Raw genomic sequence first — 27,618 nt, 5'->3', positions numbered from 1 at the left:
TCTTGAAGAGTTCAGGTATAATCACAGCCTTCTGTTGCAACAGGAAGCACCATCTGCTGAAGCATTCTGTAAGCAATATAACATCTCTCCAGAGATAGTTTAGCATTCAATTCACAAAGAAGGATGGCAGGGACTTGTAAACAAAAGGAAACAACCGAAGCAGTGAAGAATGGGCTGTGCTCTAAACATTCAATATGTTTCTTTGTAGCTGAGAAACCCTGTAATGCTACAAAACCCTCAGAATTCTCGGATGTATTAATTGTTTTGTTTTGTGTCTGTGTTTAAATGTAAGTCTTTGAAACTGCCTCTTCTAACAGACTACTCCTGGCTTTTGTTTTAGCTTTGGTTTTTATTTTTGTTTTCTTTCATGATAAGCCATTTTTCAGGGGTCAGGTGGGTCATGAGTAGTTAGTGGTGGAAAACTTAAAAATATAGTAATCAAAATATTTTACAAATGCTGTACTTTGTATATAGCTACGTGCCCAGGGTAGCAGCACATCAAAGGCTGGGGGTGTTCGGCACTATATTATGAAATGGGGTCTTAACTGTAGAACTTTCCTATTTAGAGCTTTGCTATTTCGTCATAGGAGAAACAACAGACAGTCCCCAAATTTCGGTAGATACCAAATTAGTTGAAAACACTTCACTATACCCTAAAGGACAGTCCTTTGGAAACTGATCTGCACCATCAAAAGACCAAATGTGTATGAAAAGTGGTCTCAGTTTTTCTGTAGTCCAGTTTGTCTCTGATGAAAAGACATAGTGGGGGGAAATTGGTAATAGAAAGCAAATCAACCTTTTGGTTTAATTCAATTCTTTAAGCAGAGTAGGAGCTCAAAAATTATGCGTAAATGAATGAATGATTTGGGGGCAAATTAGTATTGATGAAGCCCTTCAATGTGCAGTTTCTTTCATTAGATACTCAGACCAGGGAGATTTTGATCTTTAGTTGCATATTTTCCAAAACAGTCAATATCTTATTTTATGGTTTATATGGCATAGAAAAATTTACAGAAGCATTGACCATGATTTAAAATCTTAAACTCAGAATCTGGACTGTAAGTACTCTGAATTTCAAAATTATAGGAGAGAAAAAAAAAAACCCTTAATGTCTCTCCCCTCCAAAAACAAAAGTATAATTCTTATTGCTGTATCATTAAATAAATTAATGATACTCTGTGCACGTGCATGTATGCACTACACCTCAATAATTGTTTTATCTGATGGTCTTTATTACCTTGTAGAAATTATATTGTCATAATTAAAACAAGTTTCATTATTTTCCACTTCTACTCCCATATATTAGATCACTACCATTTTGGCGGTAGGCCATTAGGCAATGCAGATTGTTTTCTCCTAGATTTGTCAGTTTACTGTTTTTAAAAGAATTAATCACCTGTCCTGTAGCTTCCCTTGTAACTCTCCTGGTTTCCATTTGGAAGGAACTCCTGACTTTTTGGAATTACAGAATGTCGGTGGGAGGACTGCAGACAGCAGTTCTCTCCTGATCTGGGTAAGGAAGCTACAATATTGTCGTAAAGTCCATGGAGGTGTTCTGTTGGCTAGTTTGGTTGGCTAGCAGAGCATTTTAAACAGTTACGAGTCCTTTCAACAACCTCGTGAAGTAAGTCCATTGTGAATTAAGTACCACTGCAGGCCTGGCTCTCAAACACTCACTTAGCAACTTCGCTTTCCGTCCTGCCTGGGTTCTGCATTTGTTGCTCTCTAGGTGTATGATTTTAAAACTTCTGGTCTCTATGCAGACATTTTTGCCATTTATTATAGAGCAGAGCAGGCTTTAGGCATTCCTTGGTTCTTCATCATGATCCTATGAAAACATATATGTATATACACACACCCAGAAACTATATGCATTATCCCATGATGTGAACCTATAACTTTATTGACATATAGCCTATGGGTTCTTCACAGTGGCCACTGATCTTCATTAAAAATCAAGTTCCTATTTTTAGAAGTTTTAAAATATCGTATATAAAATAAAATATTATAATCATTTGTATATTTATGAGAGAAAAGGCTCCAGAATAGCATCCACTCTCATTTATTCAACATCTTTTGTATTCTTGTTTAACATCTTATATGTTAGGTATTGAGTTCTGACACTGTAATGACCCTACAAGAGATCATCGATTTGATATCACCTTATAGTTTCTGTTTACTAGGGTAATGGGTGATAACAATGACACAGTGTGGCCAAGGGAATAGTCTTTAATTTAGCCCATTATAGGCTAGCTTTTATTCCTCAATTCTCTTATCTAATGTCATTTCCTGGAAGATGGTCTTTAAGTTAGTTAGCTCCGTGGACACTTAGCTTGATATGTGTTCCTAAGACTAGTTGCCTGATGTATCATCTCTGAAACATCGATCTCTCTGAATCCTTTATATTTTGCTGTGGTGTTCCTGGCCATGAGTAGGGTTCTATGTGGGAATGGGAGGGCCCCTTGGTATCTACTTGTGTAGGAGAGTCATTTCCTGCCTGTAGCCTGACTTGCAGCAGGAAGCCCACTGGGTGGTGCTCTGTCACTTTCTGCGGAAGGCCATTAAATGTCCTTCCTTGTCCAAATGCACTACTGGTGTGCTGGGATAATGGTCTCCCCAAGATGTCTATATCCTAATCCCCAAAACCTGTGAATATGTCAGCCTGTAGTTTGCCCCATCTTTGTGCCTCTCTCACCTGTGATTAGGAAATGGGAAGAGCAGTGTCATAAATTCCTCTGAATAAAGCTGAGCCAGCAAAGATCACAGACACTCAGGTACATTTGTGAACTAAGCAGATACATAACCTTCATACCTGAGTCCGCCTATCCATATTTTGTACACTCCAGATTTCTGACAGATACTTTTCCTGTTATGTGAATTTATGAGACTGGCCTCAAATCCTGGTCTTCTGAGTCTCTGTCCACTGTCCTTTCCTATTATACCATGGTTGCTAGAGCTTCCCAGGAACAGGAGCCTGTGGTGGGAAGTGTCTTAGGTGCTGCTCCCCTAACTGAGGAGATAACCTCTGCTTTGGGCTTTAGCATTTCTTCCACATTAGTGCTTCCATCATTAAAGGCAGTTACAGTTTTCTTGGTAACTTCTCTAGTCTTTTAATTTGTAGGGATTCCCAAAGAGGGGCTTCGGGGTATCTATCTCATTGTTAATGATTTCACATTGCTTGTTGAAGTGTCTGCGGGCCCTGAAATGGAAGTGCTATCGGGGGCCGTTCTCCTCATCCTTCTGCCCAGCTTATATTACTCCTGGGTGTAACAAGGCAGAATTAGTGAATCTACTTAGGGGAGTTAGGCTGTGCAGAAATGTCTTTTAGACTTTTTATGACAGAATTCCAAAACTCCATTGGATTCTCTGAACCCCTTCATACAAACCCTAATCCCTGAAAACACTAATAGTTGTGTTTCCAAATCCTGTGACTTCCTCTTGCAATGTTATTGAATTTGGGGACATTCACATGTAAGGAAGTTAAGTGAATTTCCCATATAACCTAAATGGTTAGTGACCCAATTTCCTATTGCAGAGGTACTGGCACTTGAACATAGGTCTCTTGACAAGAGTTGGTAGATTTGGTGAGAGAATTTTCCATGGTGGTCAGGAAAATCCATGAACAGATTTAGAAGCAGCATTATCTGGAGAACTGTGCATTAAACAGTTGATTTAGAAAGGTGTCCCAAGTTCTTATTTAGAAATAAACTGTCCACAGAAATCCAGAAAACTGCCAAATGGATTTATTTTCTGAAATCACAAGCAATTTTTTAATTAAAATATAAAGCCACGGGCCAGGCATTGTAACAGCCTATGAGGTTGATTCTGTTATTGTTGTTGAAAACCGACCTCCATGCTTCAGAGCCAAAATGTACCTCGAAGACAGAGTTTGGGATAAAGAAGAACAATAGCTTTATTGCTTTGCCCAGCAAAGGAGGCTGCAGCAGGCTATGGCCTTCAAAATCCGCAAGCCCGTCCAGAGGAAAGGGCTGAGGGGTGGGAGGTGGTTTATAGGGGAAGACAGGATCTAGCTAGTTTTGATGGGAATTGTGTATGTGCTACCAGCCTCCTTCGTCATGTTTTTAGGGTGGTGCCCGTTTCCTGAAACAAAAGGCTGTGAAGGGAGAATGGGTTTACAGAAGAGAGGAAAAAGATTATTTTAAAATCGAACTCCACTGAAGCATTAGTGCAGCCATTTTGATTTTTGTTCATCTTTATGCTTTTTAAGCGGTTTCATTATTATTCCCATTTTGTACATGAAGAAATTGAAGGCATTGAGAGGTTACATACATTTTCCCAGGGGTCATGCAACTTGTGGCAGAGCTAGGACTTGAACCCTGGCAGTCTGGCTCCAAGGAGCATGATAGTAAGACTACATTATGCTGCTTCTTAAAAAGAGATACAAGCAGAGAGCAAGTCCAACAGATTTGGCCATTATCAAGGGTTGACTGCTAAGGTCGTGGTGGTGGTGGAAGTATATGAAGGGGAGAGAATTTAAGATGATCGATTAAAGATTTCTTACAAAGAGCTACCTCCACTTTAACATTCTAGTTCACCTTATCATTCAGCATACTTGAAACTTTCTATAGTGTAATTCTCTTCCACAGCAAAATTTTTATCGTCCACCTCCAACACTGAACTGCCCCGAGAATCTTAGTGCAGGATGTTGAGTCACAACATGCTGTAGAGATTCATCACAACTTAAAAGAGGTAGCTATTCAGTGACTGTGTGCATGTGACAGAAAATTTAGCAAAGCTTGACATGGTATCCTACATAATTCAACAAACAAAAGCTCTTCCAGGCTTCCTTTGAGGTTAGATAGATAGATGAAATGAAATTTAAAAATCTGGTTTTTCTTCCTTTTGGGCTGTAAAAGTCACGAAAGAAGTGTCTAAGGATAACCTCTTAACCCTCAAATTGCTCAGTTTTACTCTCTTCTTACTGGAGGAAGGAGAGTTGTATAGGATCCATTTTCAGAGGCTAGCATGTACCTTGTGGACCAAACAATTGTTGAACGCCAGGAAGCTGCAGCCAAAATAACACCTTTTACTTGTGTTGCGGTTTATATATAAATTTCCACGTGGAATTTCATTTTCACCTAGGCTGATGCTGAGGTATAGGAAATATTTTCACCTGACCTATGGACAGCTCAGGCTCAATGAGGTTTAGAGAATTATTGACAGTCATGTTGGTCACACTCAGCATGTCTGACTCTTGAACCCAGGGCTGCTCATGATAAGCCCAGGACTTTTTGTACTGCAAGGCTGCTACCCTGATTCTTCCCTTTTCATTCCCAGGGAAAAGTGGCCTGTATCTCCAGCTCTGCAGGCAGAGGAAGCCAGTGTGTTGTGCCTTTATCATCCCTCTGTGGTCCTATCCTACACTCAGCACACCATACGACAGATTGCAAAGTTTTGGTGGTCCCTAGAACCTCAGGAATCATGTTTAAGTTTCCTTTTGCAGTAGATGACTCATTCAAGATTTGGTCCCTATATGAAAATTGTATAGATCTCAAAAGTTGCACACCATACATTTTGACATCCATCTACTGCTATTCTTATTGAGAGAACAAGGGTGGGTTTCCAAAGACCATAATCACAAAATCTCTGTGGCGTTTGACGTTTGACCACATCAATCTTATTTAATTGATAGACACTTATATTCTCATGTTGCAACTTGTATCTTGCCTGTGCTAGATGCAGAGGATAAAATAATAATAAAGACACAGTTCATGTTTTCAAGTAGCTCATAATCTAAAGTGGGGATATTATAGTCCTACTCACATAGAATTATTACCAAAATGGTAACCAAGAAGGTCAAACCCTTGTCTAAATTTCTTATCAGGATGATTAGACTTCGCTGGGTATTTTCTGTTTGCTTCCCTAGATCCATTCTCCATCCTTTTTCCCCCTGTTCTGTGTCCTTGGGGCTGACATTTGTTGACTGGATCAGTGGGCTCCCTTGCTTTCTGGCTTCTGGTTGGGTTTGCCCTTTGGCAGAGAGAGATAAAGCTATTTGTTCATTTTGCATTCCTCTTTGGTGGACTGTATTCCTCTTGGTTGTTATTGACTGTATCCTTCTACCTAAGACCATAGCTCATTCTGGGTGACCTAGTCCTATAGCTATAGCTACCACTTTTCCTTTATTTCTCTGAACCCCTCCATCTCCAATCTCCTCCAGGGTGATAAGAACTCCCTGCTGTTGCTAGTCATAGAGTATTTCACTCTCGGTGAATTTCACTTAATCCGGCCCACACCCTGTAAATATCCTACCATTAAACTTTCTTTGATTACCTTCTTTGAATTTGCCATCTGGCTCCTAAAGAACCCCAAGTCATTCAAGTCTTTCCGTTATCTAGCTCTAAACTCTCAATCCAGCCACATCTGTCAGTGTGTCTCACTCACAATCTATACCCTCTCCTCAAAGGATTTCACAGTGGAGTCATATTCTGGAAGGGCCCTCTTATCAATAAATGTTACCCTGTTCATGAAGACTCACTATCCCAATCCACTGTCAAAATTAAACCCACCTTCCTCTCTGCTCCTAATACCAAATCAAATGCTGAAGTATTGCTTATTTCATTCTACCTTTTTTCCATTTATTTGCATGCTTGTCCTCCTCATTAGGCCACATGCTCCCTGAGGTCAGGGCCTCCATCTTTCTCACATCTGGAAATCAGTCCACAGTGAGCAGTGACTGTGGGTTCAATTGCTAAGGAGTGGGCTTGTAAGATGAATATGCAATCGTTGCTGGTTAATAGTATAATCTGGGAATAACTTAGACTCTGCTTTTGTTTTTTTCACCCACTCCTTGGCTATAGATGGGAGAATGGAGGAGGGGATTTGAAATGAATCAGTTGTGTTTATCATGAACAGTTTTGATGAAAACATATATTGAGGAGAAGGATGAAACTTTTCAAGGATAACCATGGTTTAGGACTCTGTATAGAAGATGAAGGGCTCTTTCTTCCACTGACAATGATTTTCAAGCCCTAACTCCTTTGTGTGAACTCTATGATATTTGCGTTGTGAGGGGAAATTTGGCTTAGCTGGAATTGGTGGAAATGAAGAGTAAAATGGACTGGTTTGAGAAGACTTCTTTTAGTAGGCACTACCCAGTTTCAGGAAAGACCTCTAGTATATAAGACACAAAGGGTGTAGAATAGGTTGAAGGGGCTACAATTTGGTGCTGGGTCAGAGTGTTACTTTCCTTTAATTTCTCTTGTTTGCTTAGTCTGTGTTCCTTCTCAGTAAGACAGGTGTCTTGTTTTGTCCTCAAGTCAAATTTTTAGTAGTCAGATCTGTTCTTCCTTTTCAGCTCAACGGTTTGCATGGAGATTACACTTAACTGTTTTATCGCCGGCACAGATTTCCCAACATGTGGGTTAGAGAGCAGCTGTTTGCCCCTAGAGCCCATGGACATGAAGGCTCTATCTACTATTGGCTTTCTTTATTACTTGATCAGCACTGTCACTAATGCAAATCTATTTCCCCACATGAGAAGTGACATTAATTTTATGTTGTTTACGTACTCTTGCCATAAGGTTAAGCAATTCCTACTATTAAGCTTGATGAAATTGCATTACCTTAATGAAATGCACTTTACTGATAAAGAAGAATGTCACTTTCACAAGTGGAAGCACTGTTAGCAAATTTTTACGAGAGAATTCCCAAAATCATATCTTAATTGCTTGGACAGCTGTGTAGTTTACATAACGAGCAAACAATGCCAAGGTTTTTTATTTCCTTTGTCAGCTGTACTGGATGTTAGTATGCATGGTGGACCTTTTTTGGGCCTTTTATTACTTGATTGCAAATCATTCTTCATTGTTGCCCAAATTTATGGAAGGACATTGCTCCCTGAGGTGCCATTTCCTTTCAGGTCTGTAACTGAACATGACTGATGGCGCCAAAGTAACAGTTGCTTATTACTGCGTTCACTGAGCTGTGATTGCTCCAATACTTTATGTTGGCAGATGTGTTTCCCTAGGAACAGCATCTCTGAGACAGAGGTCATTGATCAAACCCCCTCTGGCTGTTCCATTATGTGCAAATTATTGCTAAAAGCGGGTTGTGAGGGAGGCGGTGTGTAGTCATTGCAGACATAGGGGAGGGAAGTCCAAAAATGAAAGAAAGAAAAAGAAAGAAAGGGAGGGAGGGAAGGAAGAAGGAGGGAAGGAAGGAGGACACGTGTAATGAAGCAGAAAAGAATTCCACCTAAACTAGAACAATGTTTTTATAATGTGAATTAATAAGGAAAAAGAGGAAATTAAGTGACTTTGAGAGACAAACAATGGGAAAGGAGTCAGATGTTATCATTCTGAGGTAACGTCTGAATTTTGGGCTTGCTGACAGCATCCTTGGCAGCTGTCCCTGCCTAGAAGAGGGCATGTTTGTGGGCTGTACCCAGAGCACTGTTGTCCTAATAGGGTAAGGACTACGGGAGTTAAGTGGCCAATGCACAGCATTCTCTTCCGTCCAGTTCTGGGCCAAATATTTAGGAAATGCTGGAGACATACAGGGATCTCCTGGTCCCTCAGCTTCTCTGGGCTGGGATGGAAGCCATAATGGATTGACTGATAAATGGGAAGCACTTAAATCTAGACTGTCCTTTGCTCAGACTTGATAGAGTAACACTTTCTTAGCTTTAGCAGTGGCTCTTCTCAGCAGATTTCCATTCCAGAAAAGATGGATGGTCCCCCATCCATGTCTGTCCTTTGGTAGCTTCAGTTAGACTATGGAGTGGCTCAGGTACAGCATGTGGCCTACACATTCAGCAAGAATCCAATGGGCCCCCCAGCCACACGGCGCTACCCCATTTCTCATACCGACAGTTTTTTAGTGTTGGCAAGACTCCTTTCATATTATTGCAATTCAGTTCTCCTTATTTAGAAAATCTTTCCTCATATTGAATCAGATTTTCCCAGGGTCTAAGTCACTCCCTTGACACACATTAGAGGTTTCAGGAACAGTGTATGCTAATTCATGGAACATTGATATAGTCTTTAGGGTATTGCTAGGGTCCTCCTAAATATTGTATTTACCCTCAAGGTAGCTTGATGTAATCCCTCCATAACCCCTGAGGAAAGATGAAGGGGAGTATAGGAGCTCATTTACTTGCAAACAGAAGCCTAAGTGAGGCTTTATGTTTGTAATTCCAGAGTGCCTGCTAATGTTCTGTGTGGGTGGCAGACAGATTTGACACCCTTCTTCTCTGATGGTAATTGCAGTCAGTGGTGTAGGTACTTGTTGAAGAATACTTTTCAAAAAGAAGTAAAAACATGACTCTCATACATATATAAAATGAATATATCTTGAAAACTTTGTTGAGCTTATTAATTAAATGAGGGAACTAATAAGATGTTAGGACCAGTCAAAGGACAATCTAAAGAACAGATGTATTTACAGATCAAGAATATTGAAATGAATTTGCAAATGGATTCAAAACTGGCTGGGGGGAGGAGGGATTTTAATTTGCATGTCGAAGGATAAGAATCCTTCACATTGCTATTAATTTATAAAAGTTAAATGTAATCTTTACAGAGTTACGAAGACTATATAATAGCTGTAACAATAAATACAATTTATTTGATGCTGGTGTTGTGTTAGAATTTTTGAAAAACCAATTACGTTTCTTGTATAACATGATTTTGTTCAAATGCTAGTTAGGAACAAAGGGTGTTGGCTTCTTGAGAACTATGTTTATTTATTTTCCTCCCCCATCCCAATCTTCCCTCATAACAACTAGAAATTAAAATAGTTTGCTAAGAGTAGACAGACATTTACATAGATAATTTAAGTGATAAGGTAAACCTTTGTACAAAGGGAGTATAAAGGAGGATGAAAAAAGAAATTTTTCCATTTTAACCCATCTCAGGATTTTTCTTCCAGCTTCTTCAAATGAGGAGCATGAGGAAAAAGTAGAAGAGATGGTTGGGAAACAGACTGGGGCCATATTGTAGAAGTCCTTGAATGCCAGGATAGAGAGTTTGTAGTTATTAGGATGACTGTTGGAATAGGAGAAGTGGTATTATTAGAGCTGTGCTTCAGAAGGAAGTATCTGGGATGACTCAGAGGAAGAAGGGAGGAGGCTGGAGGCCAGTTAGTTATTCCAGTAGTTACAATGTAAGGTGGTAAGATTTTGAACTATAAAGTGATCACAAGTGTTACTTCAAAAAGAGCTATAGAATTTGGAAGATATTAGCTGTTAGACTAGCTCAAATATGGAAGCAAAGGAGGGTGTATGGCTTGGCAACTACTTTGAGGTTTAGGATGATAAAGAATATTAACAAAAATAGAAATTTCTGGAGAAAGTGGCATATGGCGGGGGAAAAGGATATATTCAACTCTGTAACTACTGTTTTTGAGATGCAAATGGATGTTCAAGTGAAGACGCCTAGAAAACTTAATGGAAATGTTAGAAGTGACACATTTAGTGAAGAAAAGGCTAGAGAGGGAGAGAATTTGTGGGCTGACTATACTTGGAGAAGCAGGAGAAAATAGAGCTAAAAATGGGGCAGAGATTGATCAGAGATTGATTGGTAGGAGGAGAGCCAGTTTCAGTGGAGATGAGAGAAGTTTCAGTGAAGCTGGGGTTAGCAGTGTCAAATACTACAGAAAAGGGATGGAGGGTAGGCATTGAGATGTGGTCACTGAGAAGGGAAGGCTGGTGAGAGTTAAGTGGATGGAGAGCCAAGATGGGAATGAAATTAGAATACTTACTCCATAAATTGTTATTGAAAAGAAGATAAAAAGGGGGAGGAGAGAGACATGGAATGATGATAATCTGGTCAGTGTGGAGGTCAGTGTTTTAGGACATGAGAAAATTGAGAATGTTGCTTAATTTGGTTGAAAGAACTTGGAGAGAGAGACTGAAAATGAGAAACAAGGAAGGGAGAATTCTGGAACAAAACAGGAAGGAGATGGAATCAAGTGGCAAAATAGAGAAGTATTTTGAGACCAACTGGAAGGAAGTTGAAAAAGGTCCTATCCTATTGAATCGATCTTGGTAAGGGTGAAATTGAGGGGTCCTGGAGAGGGTTGGAGGTGGGGGGGGTTTAGGAGAATGAAGAACTTTTTGAACCCCTTGCTTGAGAAATATGAGAAATATCTAATAGGGAACAAAAGGATCCCCAGGCAACATCAAAAGCTCACTTCAAGTTAATAAAATTGCATTTGTAGAAGTGTGTTTCATGAAGTATTTGGCAGTTGATAATGGGGCCATATTATGAGGGAAAGTAAAAGGTTGGAGTATCTGTGAAGGTAAAGTGGTATATTGTGGGAAGAGGAGGGAGTAAGGGATTATTCTAAGGTTGTGATAAATGACTGGTCACTGGGTCCAGGCCAGTTAGAGAGTCAAATGAAGGTCCTTGCCTATCCAATAGGCATGGCAGAGTTCGAGGATTTAGGGGTCATAATGATTATAAAGTAGAGTTATTGAGAGTGTGGAAATTAGAAAAAAAATGGAAAGAGATGAGCTATGGTCAGAGAAGAGGAATGTCCAGAAGTCAAGACCTTGGAGGGGAGCAATGTCTAGAGGTTATGGTGAGTAATATCTGGCCATGTAAGCAGGCCAAATATGTTGAATTGAAGTGGACCTGTGCCCTGGGAGCTCAGATGAGAGAGAACATTTGAGGCCTTTGTACTCCAAGATCCACCATCACATACAAGGGAAATGGCAAAGTTCTGAGGCTGGTGATTGATGTGGGTGCTTGCAAAGAAAGAAGATAGCTAATTGGTTGGGAGGTCTATAAATGATGAGAGGTCATTGTATGAAGGTAGGAGGCTTGGAAGTTGTTCCATCTATTGCATTTATGAGAAAAGTTTGGAAGCATAGTTGAAAAAGATTTTGGAGGCCGAGGATAATTCTTTAGAAGAATCTCCCTGAGACTTTTAAAAATACAAGTAGATGGGGATGCCTGGGTGGCTCAGTTGTTTAAGTGTCTGCCTTTGGCTCGGATCATGATCTCGGGGTCTTGGGATTGAGCCCCATGTCAGGCTCCCTGCTGAGTGGGGAGCCTGCTTCTCCCTCTGCCCCTCCCCCCTGCTCGTGCTCTCTCTCTTTCTCTCTCAAATAAATAAGCAAAAATCTTTAAAAACAACAACAAAAAAAAGTGGATGAATATAAATGAAAAAAAGTTAAAGGTATAAATAATTTATTCCTATTTTAAAGTTAAGAATGGACCTTATCTAAAAATATTGGTACAATTGGGTCTTTTTTAGAGGTAGGAGGTGTGTGTGTGTGTGCACCCATGCACACATGCTGGTACATGTTCATATGTTTAAAGCAAAGATATAGATGGAGATGGTTGGCGGGGTATAGTGGTAAAGTTGTGTTATGAGACCACGACCAGATATTTTCCCCTCATTTTCTTGCTAGTCTTGGGCCATTTCACTGCTAATCTACACATCCATCAAACAAACAGGAAGGCAAAATGGAGAGTTGAATTACAAATCTGTCAATTTTGTTATTCTTGGCAGTTCAGGTGCAAGTTCTGGTGGGGGCAGAATTTGGAACAACAAAAATTAGATTTTCTGATTGTGGGAACATTATCATGGATTATGAGTCAACTTGTTGAAAAGCCACACACGTAGGCCAGATATATGGCTTCTTTGGGTGTTCTATGGAGTTGGAATGCATTTTTTTCAGTGAAATCTAGTCACTAAACTTGCTTTTCTTTAAGATTTTATGCCTTTTTTTTTTTTTATAAGTTAGAAAGCAACAACAAAAAACCATAGAGCATCTGGGGAAATAGTGTAGTGGGCATGAGTTTCATAGGCTGCAGACTCAGATGTGCAAAAAATAAAACTTAGCTTCTGTTTTACACCCTTTTTGGGCTTCAAAGCAGAAAACGTAGTTTCCCTGATTCAAGATAAAGTCAGTCAACTTTATTTTTCAGACATTTCAAGATAAACATGGTCAAAACCAATGTGTTCTTACACTCCCACTCCTCCTCAGTGTAGCAGCTAAGTTCCCAGGGTCTTTTGGGCTGCATGATATTATCAGGGGAAGGGGGCACTTGGTCCATGATTGTCCTTGGTCCCTTGCTGGGATCCACAAAGGTATATCTCATCTTGGCTGGTCATTTGCTCATTGTCCTGTGTTATAAACTGGTATCCACTGTGACTCCCCATCTGCCATGGCCTCTGGTTAACATGTTAGGCCATATGTTTCCCTTTTGAACCACTCATGAGGTTTTGCCTGGCAACGAGCCATCTCTCAGCCAAATGAGTCCCTCTTGTAGAGTCCTAGACATTTTCTAATGTACTGTTCACACTACCTGCGTTGCCTAAGACTTTAAAGTTTGCCCTCATCTGCCTGCCTTGAGTCTGCACTTAACCTTTGACACTCTAAAACTCCAACCCCCAGGACCCAGTGTTGCTCTACAGTACGCAACAATGATGGGTGCAGGGTTCTTCCCTAAGGCCTGTAGCTCCACTTTGGCTTTACTCTGAGATAGGCACAGGACCCTTGATCTGGTATCTCCCCAAACCTATATAAGGTTTTCATTGACCTTAAACTTCATTCAGGGTTTGACTTTGTAGGTGGGGCTTGGCATCCTTTCTCAAAGATTCCAGTACACCCTCTTTCCCTTGGCTCTCCTCCATTTTATCAACTCTGTGTCAGAGACCTTGCTTTTATACCATCAGGTCTTCTTACCAAATCCATTATTTATGCTACTAATTCTGTGTACTACAGTCATGTTAAAATCAGTGTTTTAGGGACTCAGATAATCTCTCTTACAGTGCCTATCTTGGGCAAACCACACATTCATTAGCTTTACATATTTATTTATTTTCTTTATTATGAATTTAAAAATCAGAAATGAAGTGGAATTCCATGTTATTTTTTAGGTTCTTGGGCTAGGGAACTGGGACTTAAAAGATGAGCCATGGATAAGCTAGAAAAAAACTTTGCTTCCTTCTTGGTTATAGGCTTCAAAGTCTAGATATGATAGTTACATATTCCAGCTTTAAGCCAAAGATGCCCTTTGACTAGGGTGACCATAAAATTTATCTTTCAAACCAGAGAAATTTTGCAAGTGAAACAGGAAGCTATTCATAATTATGCCAAGAAAATAGGCATACATCAGGATCATCCCAAGACAACTGGAATGTAGGATCATCCTACCTGTGACCCATGAAGACAGGCTAGGATCTAGTCAAAGATACAGTGGTCTGTAGGACATCAGAAGCTGAAAATAACAGAATAGAGTCATAATTAAATCTGAAACTACATTATCTTTTTGTACATTCTTTTTTCTTCATAATCTTTAGTGAAGCCAGGTTTAAGGATTTAAGCCTGGCCTCAGCTATTTTGGGTATGTGTGCGTACACTTTGTGTGTGTGTGTGTGTGTGTGTGTGTGTGAGTGAGAGAGGGGGAGGAGAGAGCGATCGGAAAGGAGAGAGAGAGGAGAGAGATGGCATAGAAATTCCACTTCAGGGCAGTGCCTCCTAAGGGCTGGCATAGGGAGATGGCAGGAGCGAAGGAGCAATTACAAGAGGAAGGGAAATTTTGAAAGATAAGAGTTGGAAATAAGATCCAGGCACTCTTTGGCATTGATGTTCTCCCTCCATTACCAATCAGAAAGGACCTGGGCATGCTTGGATTAAGAAGGCATGCCCTGCTGTTGAGTTTCTGAGCAATGATTATTTCTTCATGCTTCCTTTGATCTTGGGAAGCAAAGCTGTAATGAGATGGTTCCAGTCGACGTAGGACGGAGGAAACCAGAGTAATTTCCAGTTATTTATATATAGCATAATGTTCAGCTTGCTTGGTGTTTATATTTTAAAAAATATAATACCCAGGGCGCCTGGGTGGCTCAGTTGGTTAAGCGACTGCCTTCGGCTCAGGTCATGATCCTGGAGTCCCGGGATCGAGTCCCGCATCGGGCTCCCTGCTCGGCGGGGAGTCTGCTTCTCCCTCTCCCACTCCCCGTTTGTGTTCCCTCTCTCACTGTGTCTTTCTCTGTCAAATAAATAAATAAAATCTTTAAAAAAAATATATATAATACCCAAAATATATAGCCAAATTAAAATTAGCTATAAATTAATAGCCAAAGTATAAGTATCAATGTATTTCACATATAGATTTCTGATTTCTTTTGACAATCAAGATCTGGCAACCCTGGGTTAGCAAATATTAGCTAGAGCACTATCTGATGGCTTCTACAAGATGTGGCATTCTCTCTGTAGTTCACCACGGGCCCCACCACTCCTTCCTGTTATATCCAGACCATTTCACTGATTTATGTTGGTTATTGTCTACTGCAGACTTTCAGTTTTGTGATTTATGTATTATACTATACTGTATATTGGTAATTTCTAAAATAGGACTAAGTATGGCAGATATATCAGGGTTCATGCTTTTCTAAGAAATCTCAGCTGAGATTATTCAAACCAGGTTATTAACTGTCTATTTTTAATATTTTGAGGTATAAGTAACATACAGTAAAATGCACAGGTATTAAACATAGAGCATAATTAATTTTGACAAACACTATTTCCTGCATTACTGACACACAAAACAAGACACTGAACATTTCCATTACCCCAGAAGATTCTCTTGCACACCCTCCAGTCAATACTCACTCCCTCCACCTATAGGTAACCACTGTGGCAAGTTCTATTGCCATAGATTAATTTGCCTATTTTAGAACTTTATAGAAACAGAATCATGCAGTATGAGCTTTTTGTGTCCACCTTTTTTCTTTTAGGATGATGTTTTCTAGATTCATTCATGTTGCTGGAAGAAGCAATTATTTGTTCTTTTATTTATTTATTTTAGAGAGTGAGTGTGTGTGTGCAAGTCTGGGGAGGGGCAGAGGGAGAGGGAAAGAGAGAGAGAGAAACAGACTCCTTGCTGAGTGTAGAGCCCAACTTAGGGCTTGATTCCATGACCCTGAGATCATGATCTGAATTGAAATCAAGATGAATTGAAATCCATCACCTCTTGATGGACATTTGGATTTCTAGTTTTTGTCTATTTTGAATGAAGCAGGAAGAACATTCTTATAGATGTCGTTTTGTGGATCTATGTTTTGATTTCTTTAGGATAATCACCTGAGAGTGAAATATTTCAATGACAGGGTAGATGTAAATTTAACTTTATAAGAAATTGCCAACAGTTCCAGTGAGGTTGTACAATTTTATACTCTAACCAGCAGTGGATGAAAATCCCAGTTGCTCCACATCCTTGGCAACAATCAATATTGCCAGTCTTTTTAATTTTATCTCTTCTAGTAGCTATGACTGGATCTCATTATAGTTTTAATTTACATTTCCCTGATAACAATATTGAGCATTTTTTGTGAACTTACTGGCTATTCATAGATTTTCTTCTGTGGAGTGATTACATTTTTTTTGTCCATTTTTATTATAACAACTTTTTTAGTTGTATGATTTGTTATATATTCTGTATTCAAATCCTGTACCTTATATGTATAAATAGTCTCATAGTCTTAAATGTCTAATTTAGATGGTTCTATCTTAGACATTATAAAAAAAACCATATGTAGAACCAGTGTGTAAATAAATGATGTCCCTCTAAATACCTAAAGTGACAGCAATATGGCTACAAATTGTTGACTAGACTTGGGGAAATGGGCACAACTTCCTTCTGTAGAGATGAGCATACATCTTGGAATTTGTCCCTCTAATAATAAGATAAGCCATAGTGAAGCCTTACATTTTTGTGTCTCTGTGTGTATTTGTATACATTTTCTTTTTCAGAGAGGGAGCCTCTAAAGTTTTGCCACTAAATACAATGAGCAAGTTCAATTGCACAGCCATGTGATTGTACCTGCTCCTGGGGGCAGGCCGTTCTCCTCTGAGAGCTCTCCATCACCTTCCTGCCATGTACAACTACAATTCACCTGAAGTGGTGTCAGCAAGACTCTTCACCTTGTGCCAGATAATAGTTTCTCCTTTTAACGTTAAAAGATCACATCCTTCTGCGGTTCTCAGGAGGGAGAGCTGGTCTGAGAAGTGTGCAGCAGGCTCTGCTCTGACGAGTAAGTGGAAGCATAACTGTGTTGGTTTGGAGCAATAATTGAGAAGCAGGTCTTGCAGCCTAGCAGCCCACGTCTACTTAGTGAATTCCGACTGCTGCTCAACCCATTGTGGTGTCATGTTCTTGCTCAAAACCATCAGTGGTTCCTGCTATCCTAGAACATGGAGTTCAGAGTCATTCAACATTAAGTATGAACTGACCTCACTAGCCTCATAATCCACAGGTACAACCTCCAGACTACACAGCATAGTCATCAGTGCTGCCTGCCAAATATTTCCTCTTTCTGGACACTTGGTAGCTAGGTGTGGCCATGTGACTTGCTTTGGTGAATAAAACATGAGGGGAAGTGGCACCTGTCACTTCTGGCAGAAATGTGTGTGATTCACCAGGTTCCCTTTCATGGCATTGCAGTTTGGAACATGGCATTTCCCAGCTCTCCTAGAGGAATGCATATGTGTGGGTGCACATACCAAGGTGACTGGAAAGATCAGGCAGCTCGAGAGTGAAATCTGTGTGTGCTCTACTCCTCCTATCTCCTGCCTCAATATCACTGGCTATTGAATCCCACATCTGTAAAAGGGGATAGTTATGTTTACCTTGTGTCTTAGTCTGTTCAGGCTGCTGTAACAAAAATACCATAGTTCTGATGTCTGGGAAGTCTAAGATCAAGGCACTGGCAGATACAATGTCTGGTGAGAGCCTGCTTCCTGGTCTTCTCATTGCGTCTTCATTACAGAGAAGAAGAACCCACTGGGGTCTCTTTCATAAGGGCATTAATCCCATTCATGAGAGCTTCACCCTCAAGACTTAATCACCTCTTAAAGACCCCATTTCCTGATGCCATCAAATTGGGGGTTAGGATTTCAACATATGAATTTTGGGGGGGACACACACATTCAGTCCATACCACCTTGAAAGCACTAGAAACAAATGTCGAGGAACTCCGACACAGTAGTGTCTGTGACACACCTATTTTGTCAGGCACACTAGCCAAACATTAAATTGAATTGTTAAAATGAACAATAAGAGAAGCAGGCTGAGAAAATGCACATTTCTGGTTTTAGGTTTGGTTGTTAGTCACGATAAGAATATTTATCATGTGTGTTTCCATTTTAGCATGGGACCTGTTTTTGTAAGGAGAATCCAACATAGCATTTTATTTATTGAAACCCAAACAAAACTAAACAATATTGTATTTCCTAACAAGTCATCTTTGATGCCAGTAAGCTGGTAACTAAATGTAAACTGGGTACCAGTAGGATTTAGTTTTTACTATTTTTATTTTTTAAAAGATCTATTTATTTTGGAGAGAGGTCGAGAGAGAGTGAGTGGGGGAAGGGGCAGAGGGAGAGAATCCTCAAACAGACTCCCTGCTGAGTGCAGAGTCTGATGTGGGGCTCGATCTCAGGGCCCATGAGATCATGACCTGAGCTGAAACCGAGAGGCAGACACTTAACCGACTGAGCCACCCAGGCACCTCTGGGTATCAGTAGGATTTAGTAACCAATGTCCGGGTTGTGTATACTCACTAAATTGTCCTCTAGTGACTGGAGTTACCACCTCCCCAAATCTAGGTTACTTTGGGAGAGTCAGATTTTGACCTACAGCCTTTACAACTGTTTTACCTTCAGCAATTTTATTAATAAAGACAATTCTTTTTATAGATTTTTATCTAAGAACCTTTAGTTTTTTTAGTGAAATTTGATTACTGGGAAGAAATTTCAGTTAATTTTTTTTGAAGTGAAGCAAAATTGTTCTGTTTTCCTAATGTCAATAAGCAGAAAGAGATATAAAGAAGTACTGTGAATTTTTAGACATTTCCAGGGTAAAATATAATTATTTTATGCAATATATGTTAAGAAAAAAAAAGAAGAAGAAGGTAGCAGGAGGGGAAGAATGAAGCAGGGGAAATCGGAGGGGTAGACGAACCATGAGAGACGATGGACTCTGAAAAACAAACTGAGGGTTCTAGAGGGGAGGGGCGTGGGAGGATGGGTTGGCCTGGTGGTGGGTATTGAGGAGGGCATGTTCTGCATGGAGCACTGGGTGTTATGCACAGACAATGAATCATGGAACACTACATCTAAAACTAATGATGTAATGTATGGGGATTAACATAAGAATAAAAAAATAAAAAATAATTATTTTATTATGAGTGTTAATTATGTTGCTCATTGAGTTGACTCCGTTTTAGTGGCTTACAGATTTCAGATTGTCAGGGAAATTACATGTAATTTGTTTTCTAAATTAAATTATTAGACAGTGGCATGGCTTGTGCACTCAAAATTTAACTTGGAAAAGCATTTAATAATTAAAATGCCAAGTGTAGGGAAAAGGGAAAACATGTCCCCACACTTTCAAATTACACTTGCTGGAAAAGCCAAATTTAAAAAGTTTGGGCTTAAGAAGAGATACAGTGAAGGGAGGGAAGTGTCATGGCTAAGCACTCTTTCAGAAGTTTGACTCAGTATAAATCGCTTATTTTTAGTATATAATTTAATCTTTATTATCTGGGTAACTATGTCCTGAAGTCTGATGTATTCCCAAATTTGTCATAATATTTGCAAAAACTGCTGACCTTTCAAAAGAGGAGGGCTAATGGCGATCATCACATCCAATACAGTTGGAGGACTGGAGGCCCAGGCAGATGGATCATTGTTTTGTTCTACCTTGGACGGTGGCAGAGGGAAGGGTGAACACCAAGTCTTATATTTCTGGACTGGGGTTCTTTCAGCGACACCAAGCTTAGTCATACCCTAGGCTGTCACATTTCTGTAGTCCCAAAGTTACAGAAATGACTAAAGCAGTGCTATACTCAGGGAACAACTGAGCAGCTGCTTTACATAGTCTGTATAGTCTCTCCTAATTGTAGATGGCACAATTTCTAGAAGATTTTAGAATGAAGACTACATAGATTTAGCAATCTCCACGTTCTCCAAAAAAACAAAGGCAAGCAACAAAGAGAAGTGAAAACAAAAACATAAACATTATTATCTGAGAAACTAGAAAATAGAATGTGAAGTAATTTGTAAGGGGTACCAAAATAAGTTTAGTTTCATGCACGAGACACTGGGAATGAGCCAGGAAAAGCAGAGGTGAAAGATGTTAGAGACAGGGACCGAAATAGGGATAGGTCTAAAGATGGAGAGATAGGGCAAGTGAGGGTGTGCACACCCTGGAGAAGCAATGAGGTTGAGAGAGGCAGAAGCAGAAACCCACAGACCAGTTATATTTGCAAAAAACTACCTTGCTTTGTGGAAGCAGAAGAAGTCAGAACCCTCTGCAATGAAAAACCAGTTAGCCTGGAAAGCTACCTTTCCTCCTCCTACCTATGGAAAGTCCTAGAAAATAGTCCATAAAATTCCAACTCATTTAATAATAAGCAACATGGAAGGAACTTGCACAGCATGTGTAAGAAGATATTATTATAAATATAAAGGAGGAACTCACAGTAAAATTTGTTGACAAACAATATTCTCCAGGAAAAATGTTGCCCTGAGACAGATGGAAATTGTGAATAAGGATTTTAACACGAACTAAAAACCTTATGATCCAGTTGCTTCTTTAAAGTAAAACAAAAGCAAAAAACTTAGGGAAGAGATGATGAGGTAGTAAGAGGAAATAAAGTATGAGCTAGTGTAGCTCAGGAAATAGTAGATGAAAACAATAAACTATCGTGAAAGAAGACAACACTGGGAGAAGGCTAGTCTGACATGGATTGTGGGAAACATAGTAAGACACATATAAGAAAGAACTGAGAAAAATGAAAATAATTGAAATATAAATTAAAGAGAGTTTTAAAGGATTTAAAAACAGTAGATCTAGAGGCAGGAAAAGAAGACTCAAAACAAACCTAAGTGTCATTATTAAGAAGAAAATGATAAAATAAAAAATGATAAAATAAAAAAAGATGTAATTAAACAACTATTGCCTAAGATAAAAGAAATTTACACCTACACATTTGTGTCTGTTTTATCCCCAAAAGAGACACAAATAACATAAAAAGAACACAACAGGATAGATTTGATTCCTACATGATGCAGTAGACTGAATCCTGCCCCCCCTTAAGTTCATGTGTTGAGGCCCTAAGCCCTAAGCCCCACGGTAACCACATTTGGACTTTAGGGCCTTTAGGAGGTAATTAAAGTTAAAGAAGTTCATAAGGGTGAGGCCCTAATACAACAGGATTCTAGCATTTTCTTTTGATTCTTTCCTAGAGGGTTTATCTCTACTTATATTACTTATCTTCTATGTTTTCCACTTTTTCCATCAGAGCCTTAGCATATTAAACATAGTTATTTTTAATAATTAATTAATTTTAAGTAATCTTTACACCCATTGTTGGGCTTGCACTCATGACCCTGAGATCAAGAGTTGCACTAAGATAGTTTTTTTAAATCCTCTACTGTGTGTGTGTGTGCGCGCGTTTATGAGAGAGAAAGTGGGAGTGAGCAAGTGGTGGGGAGTTGGGGGGGGGAGGGAAGAAGAGAGAAGGAAAGGGAAAGAGAGGATCCTAAGCAGGCTGTGCGCTCAGCATGGAGCCCAATATGGGGCTCGATCTCACAACCCTGAGATCATGACCTGAGCCAAAATCAAGAGGTGAATGCTTTTTTTTTTTTTAAGATTTTATTGATTTATTTGAGAGAGAGAAAGAGAGAGAGAGCACATGAGAGGGGGGAGGGTCAGAGGGAAAAGCAGACTCCCTGCCGAGCAGGGAGCCCGATGTGGGACTCGATCCCGGGACTCCAGGATCATGACCTGAGCTGAAGGCAGTCGCTCAACCAGCTGAGCCACCCAGGCGCCCAAGAGGTGGATGCTTAACCAACTGAGCCACCCAGGTGCCCCTAAATTTCCCTCTTCTGTTTTGCTTTGCAGTTCTGTCAGTTTTTGCCTGATGTATTTTGGCACTATGTTAGATTCATATACATTAACAACTGTTATATATTCTTGGAGAATGACCTCTTTATCTTTATGTAATTCTTCTCTTTATCCCTGATAATATTCCTTGTTCTGAAATTTGCTTTGTCTGGAAGTAATATAGTACTATTCCAATTTTCTTTTGGCTAGTGTTAATATGGTGTATATTTCTCCATATCTTTTCTTTTAATTATTGTATCATTATGTATTTCTTATAGATGACATATAGTTGGGTCTTGTTTTTAAATCCACTCTGCCAATCTCTGTCTTTTACTTGGTGTAATTAGATCACTAATATTTAAAGTAGTTATAGATATGATTGGATTAATATCTACCATATTTGGAACTGTTTTCTATTTGTTGCCCATGTTCTTTGTTTCTTTGCCTGCTTCTCTGCCTTCTCTGGATTTAATTGAACATTTTATATGATTCAATTTTCTCTTCTCTCTTAATTCCTCTCTTCCTAACTTACTGATTTTACCTCTGAAAATTTTTGTATTGGTTGTCCTAGAGCTTGCAATATACATTTACAACTAATCTAATTCACTTTCAAATAATAACATGCTGCTTAGTGGGTAGTGCAGTCTACCACTGTCTTCCTTTGTCTTATCCATTATAACATTGCTGTCATTCATTTTACTTACCTATAAGCCATAATGACCTAATGCATTGTTGCTATTACTATTTAGAGGAGTTATCTATTAGATTAGATAACAATAATAATTTATTATTTTATTTATTTATTTTATTTTATTCCTTCTCTAACACTTCTCTTTCTTTGTGTAGATCCAAGTTTGTGACCTATACCATTTTTCTTCTCTCTGAAGAACTCCTTTTGACATTTCTTTCAAAATTGGCCTACTGAACACAAATTTCCCTAGTTTTTGTTTGAGAAGGTCTATTTTGTCTTCACTTTTGAAGGATAATGTCACTGTATACACAATTCTATTTTGGTGATTTTTTTTTTCTTTCAACGCTTTTCTTTTTGCTTGCATGGTTTCTGAAGTCCAGTGTAAATTGTATCCTGGTTCCTCTCTCAGTAAAATTTTTTTCCTGCGTCATCTTTCAAGATTTTCTCTTTGTCTTTTGTTTAACACAATTTGAATATTGACATGTCTAGTGCCTTTTTTTGATATTCAGCATGTTTGGTATTTTGTGAGCTTCCTGGTTCTCTGATTTGGTGTCTGTCATTAATTTTGGAAAAATCTCAGGTTCCTTACTTCAAATATTTTTTTCTACTTCTTCCTCTCTTTCTTCTCCCTCTGGTATCACCATTATACATATGGTATACCTTTTGAAATTATCTCACAGTTAGAAGATAGTCTTGGATATTCTGTTCCATGTTTTCCTCCATTATTTCTTCTCTTTGTATTTTGGTTTCGGAAGTTTCTATTGATATGTCTGACTTCACTGGTTCTTTCCTCAACCTTGCCCAGTCTACTGATGAGTTCATCAAAGGCACTCTTCATTTCTTTTATTGTGTTTTTTATTTGTAGCATTTCCTTTTGATTCGTTCCTAGAGTTTTTATCTCTTTACTCACATTACCTATCTGTTCTTTCATGTTTTCCACTTTTTCCATAAGAGCCCTTAGCATATATTTTTTTAAAGATTTTATTTATTTATTTGACAGAGAGAGACACAGCGAGAGAGGGAACACAAGCAGGGGGAGTGAGAGAGGGAGAAGCAGGCTCCCCGCTGAGCAGGGAGCCCGATGCAGGGCTTGATCCCAGGACCCTGGGATCATGACCCGAGCCGAAGGCAGACGCTTAATGACTGAGCCACCCAGGCGCCCCAAGCCCTTAACATATTAAACAAAGTTATTTTAAATCCCAGTCTGGTAATTCCAAAATCTCTGCCATATCTGAGTCTGGTTCTGATGATTGCCTTGTCTCTCTAGGCTGTTTTTTCTTGTATTCTAGCATGCTTTGTAATTTTTGTTGTTGAAAGCTAGACATGATGTATCAGATAATAGGAATTGAGGTAAGTAGGCTTTAAATGTGAAGTTTTATGCTTATCTGGCTAGGACTTAGGCTGTGTTTAGTGCTTGCAGTGGTTATAGCTATAGTTACAGTTACTGTCCTGGAGCTCTGTTGATATGGGGCAAGGTACTGGGGAGGGTAAGCTTGCTATAGTTTTATGTCTCAATCTCTGTGATTTGGATGGCCAGAGTCCCTGGGCTGTGACCTTCAGAAGGTTTGACAGGAGAGTTTCTTTGCTGTTTCTTTTTCTTTTTTTTTTTTTTATTAATGTGTGACAGGATGGCCAGAGTCCTGCAGTTGGCTAATTGCCCTTCCCACAGGTCAGATTAGGCTTTGGCAAAATACTTTCTCTTGAGGGCTGACCTTTATTGCAGAAAACAGAAGGAAGAAGAGAATGCTGCAGGTATATTTCAAAATGGTTACTTTTTCTCCTGCTGAAAGCATGAGGGGATTTTTTGGGCCCAGTCTTCACCATTAGTACCTGGTGGGGCTCCTGGAGGCAAAACTCATGAAAGTGTGTCCCCTAGACTAGAATTTCAGATTTTTTTAATCTCAAACTAGTCTACAAGAGCTTCCAGCCATTCTTCAATTACATTTTAAGAGTTTTTACCCGCACTGGCTCTAGGTGCTTCTATTCCTGGTAAACTGTGATTCTCTATTAGTCCATCTCTCCAGTTTTAGAGAAAGTGCTTTGCACTGTGACCTCTATTGTCTGCTAGATTTAAGAGAGTTGTTGATTTTCAGTTTGTTCAGCTTTTTCTTGTTGTGAGGATGGGAGTAATAACTCTAAGCTCTTTATACATCAGAGCAGAAATTGGAAGTCCTAACTTATTTTGACAAAGGTGAAAAACCAATTCATTCAGTGGATAGCCTTTTGAGCAAAAGGAGTTAGAACAAAAGGGGTTAGAGCCCTCAGGCAAGAAAATGAACCTCAGCTTCAGTCTCATTATTAGATAAAAGCTCATTCAACATGGGTCATGGACTCAAATGTAAAATGTGGAACTATAAACTTTTAGAAAAATGAGATAGGAGAAACATTTGGGGTCTAGGACTAGGTAAAATGTTCTTAAACTTGACATCAAAGGCATGATCCATGAAAGGAAAAATTGCTAGACTGAACTTCACAATTAAATCCTTTGCTCTGTGAAAAACTCTGTTGAGAGGAGGGCAAAACCTGCTACTGACAGGAGGAAATGTTTACCACATATCTGATGAAGGACTAGTATCCAGAGTATATAAGGAACTCTCAAAACTCAGCAAAAACAAGCAAACAATTAAAATAGAAAATGGGAAAAAGACATACAAAAATTCCACCAAAGGGTCTGTATAGATGTATACATGTGTACATGAAAAGATTTTCAACATCACTGGCTATCAGGAAAATGTGAATTAAAAGTACAATAAGATATCATTACATATTTATCAGAATGGCTAAAATAAAAAAAAATATAATGACAACACCAAATTCTGGCAAACATGTAGAGAAATTGCTCATACATTGCAGGTAGGAATGTAAAATGATATGATCACTCTGGAATATAGCTTGACAGTTTCTTAGACAACTCAACATGCAACTACCATATGATCTGGCAACACCTGATCCTTTATGCTCCCAAGTGAAGACTAACTGTTCACACAAAAACCTATACAAAAATGTTTATAGAAGATCTATTTGTAGTAGCCCCAAACTGGAAGCAACCCAGATGTCCTTCAATAGGTGACTAGTTAAACAAATTATAGTATAATCATTCTATGGAATATTACTCAGCTATAAAAAAGAATAAATTATGAATATGAGCAACAACCTTGATGAGTCTCTGCAGAATTATTCTGAGTGAAAGAAAAAAGCCAATTACAAAAGGGCATATACTATATAAGTTTATTCATAAAACTTTCTTAAAATGACAAAACTATAGGGATACAGAACAGATTAGTAGTTCCCAGGAGGTTATGGGGAGAATGAGGATGGGAAGGAAGTGGACATGGCCATTCAGGGTCAACATGATGGATTCGTGTGGTGACGGAAAAGTCCTATATCTTTACTGCATCAATGTCAATATCCTCGTGTGATACTGTGCTAGTTTTGCAAGATGTTATTATTGGGGAAACTGGGTAAAGGGGACATGAAATCTCCCTATATTATTTCTTACAACTGCATGTCCATGTATAATTGCCTCAAAATTAAAAAGTTGATCAAACAATACCTAGGAATAAGCTTAATGATAAATACCACCATCAATGAGAAGAAAACATAAAACACCCCCGCAGCACCCTCTCTCCCCCAACTTAAATAGGTATATAGGCATATTGTGTTCTTGGACATGAAACCCCAACAACAAAAACATTAATTCTCCTTGATTTAATTTTATCACAACACAAATGGAAATACCAATGTTCAGACATCAGCAATAGATGAGCTGATTTTTAAATTTAGTACAGAAAGGAAAACAAGAACAACTGAAAACTGTAGAAGAAAAACAAGAAGGGGAACCAGTGCTATCGCATTCAAAATAGACCATATTACCCCAGGTATTAAAAGCATTATGATACTGGAATATGAATAGGCAGACCAATTCTATGAAATAGAAATCAAGAAATGGTCTCCTTATGTGTGATAAAAGTTTTATCTCAAATCAGTGTGGAAAAGCTGGACTATACAGGAAGTAATATTGGAGTAGGTGAGCATCCCTAGTATTTCAGAATGTACAGCATGAAAAGTGCAGAGTTGCTAAACTATCAAAAGTGAAACCCATAATAGTAAAAATAAAGGGAGAATTCTATTTAAACTTAGAGTGAGTAGGTCCTTTCTAGCTGGCACAAAGTTAAAAAGCCATAAAAGATTTGTAAATAGGAGTATATAAAACTCACAACATAATATTATGTCTCTTTCCCTTTTTCTAATTGAATGGCAAAAAATGCTGTAAATCAAACTACAAATGACAAACCAAATAATATTGTAAATTTCAGTAAATCACATTACTGAAAAGTAGCTAATTTCCCAAATATAAAAAGGGTTTCTAGAAATTGGTAGGAAAAAGATCAAGCCAAAAGAAAAACAAAGAACAGTTGTTCACAGAAAACAGCATTCAGATAGCTCTTACACATATGCAGTGACACTCTATCTCACTCATGAAAAGTGAAAAATAAAAAAAATAGACATGCTCTCTTTCCCTATAGTATTGGCAAAAATCTAAAAATTTGATAACACAAGATGTTGGTGAGGCAGTGGGTGAAATATACATTTGTTACTGCTGGAGATGTAAATTGGTACAATTATGATAGAGGCCAATTTGGCAGTATGTATCAAAATTACAAATGTACTTACCCTGTCACCCAGAAATTCCACTTCTCAGCATGTATCCCATGGATATACGCATTCAGTTTGAAATGGCGTATGTATAAGATTATTTACAGCAGCATTATTTGTAAGGCAGAAAGATAAAAATATCTTAATGCCATCAATAAAGAACTTATTAGTTATGCTATATACCTATAATGGAACATTATGTTGCTATAACTGTATGAAAAATATCTCTACAAATTAATACAGAAAGATCACTAGTATACATTGCCAACGGAAAAGAGTATGGCAGAAAAATCTAAAAATATATATGCACATATACATACAGATGCATGTATGCACATACATGCATAGATATATATGTCCATGTATATAGAATGCTATTTGTTTACATCAGTCCAAAAGCTA

This window comes from Mirounga leonina, unplaced genomic scaffold (assembly GCF_011800145.1).
Source record: "Mirounga leonina isolate KUSES-001 unplaced genomic scaffold, KU_Mleo_1.0 Mir_179, whole genome shotgun sequence".
In the NCBI taxonomy this organism is placed as follows: Eukaryota; Metazoa; Chordata; class Mammalia; order Carnivora; family Phocidae; genus Mirounga; species Mirounga leonina.
Note: the sequence above shows the minus strand (reverse complement) of the source record.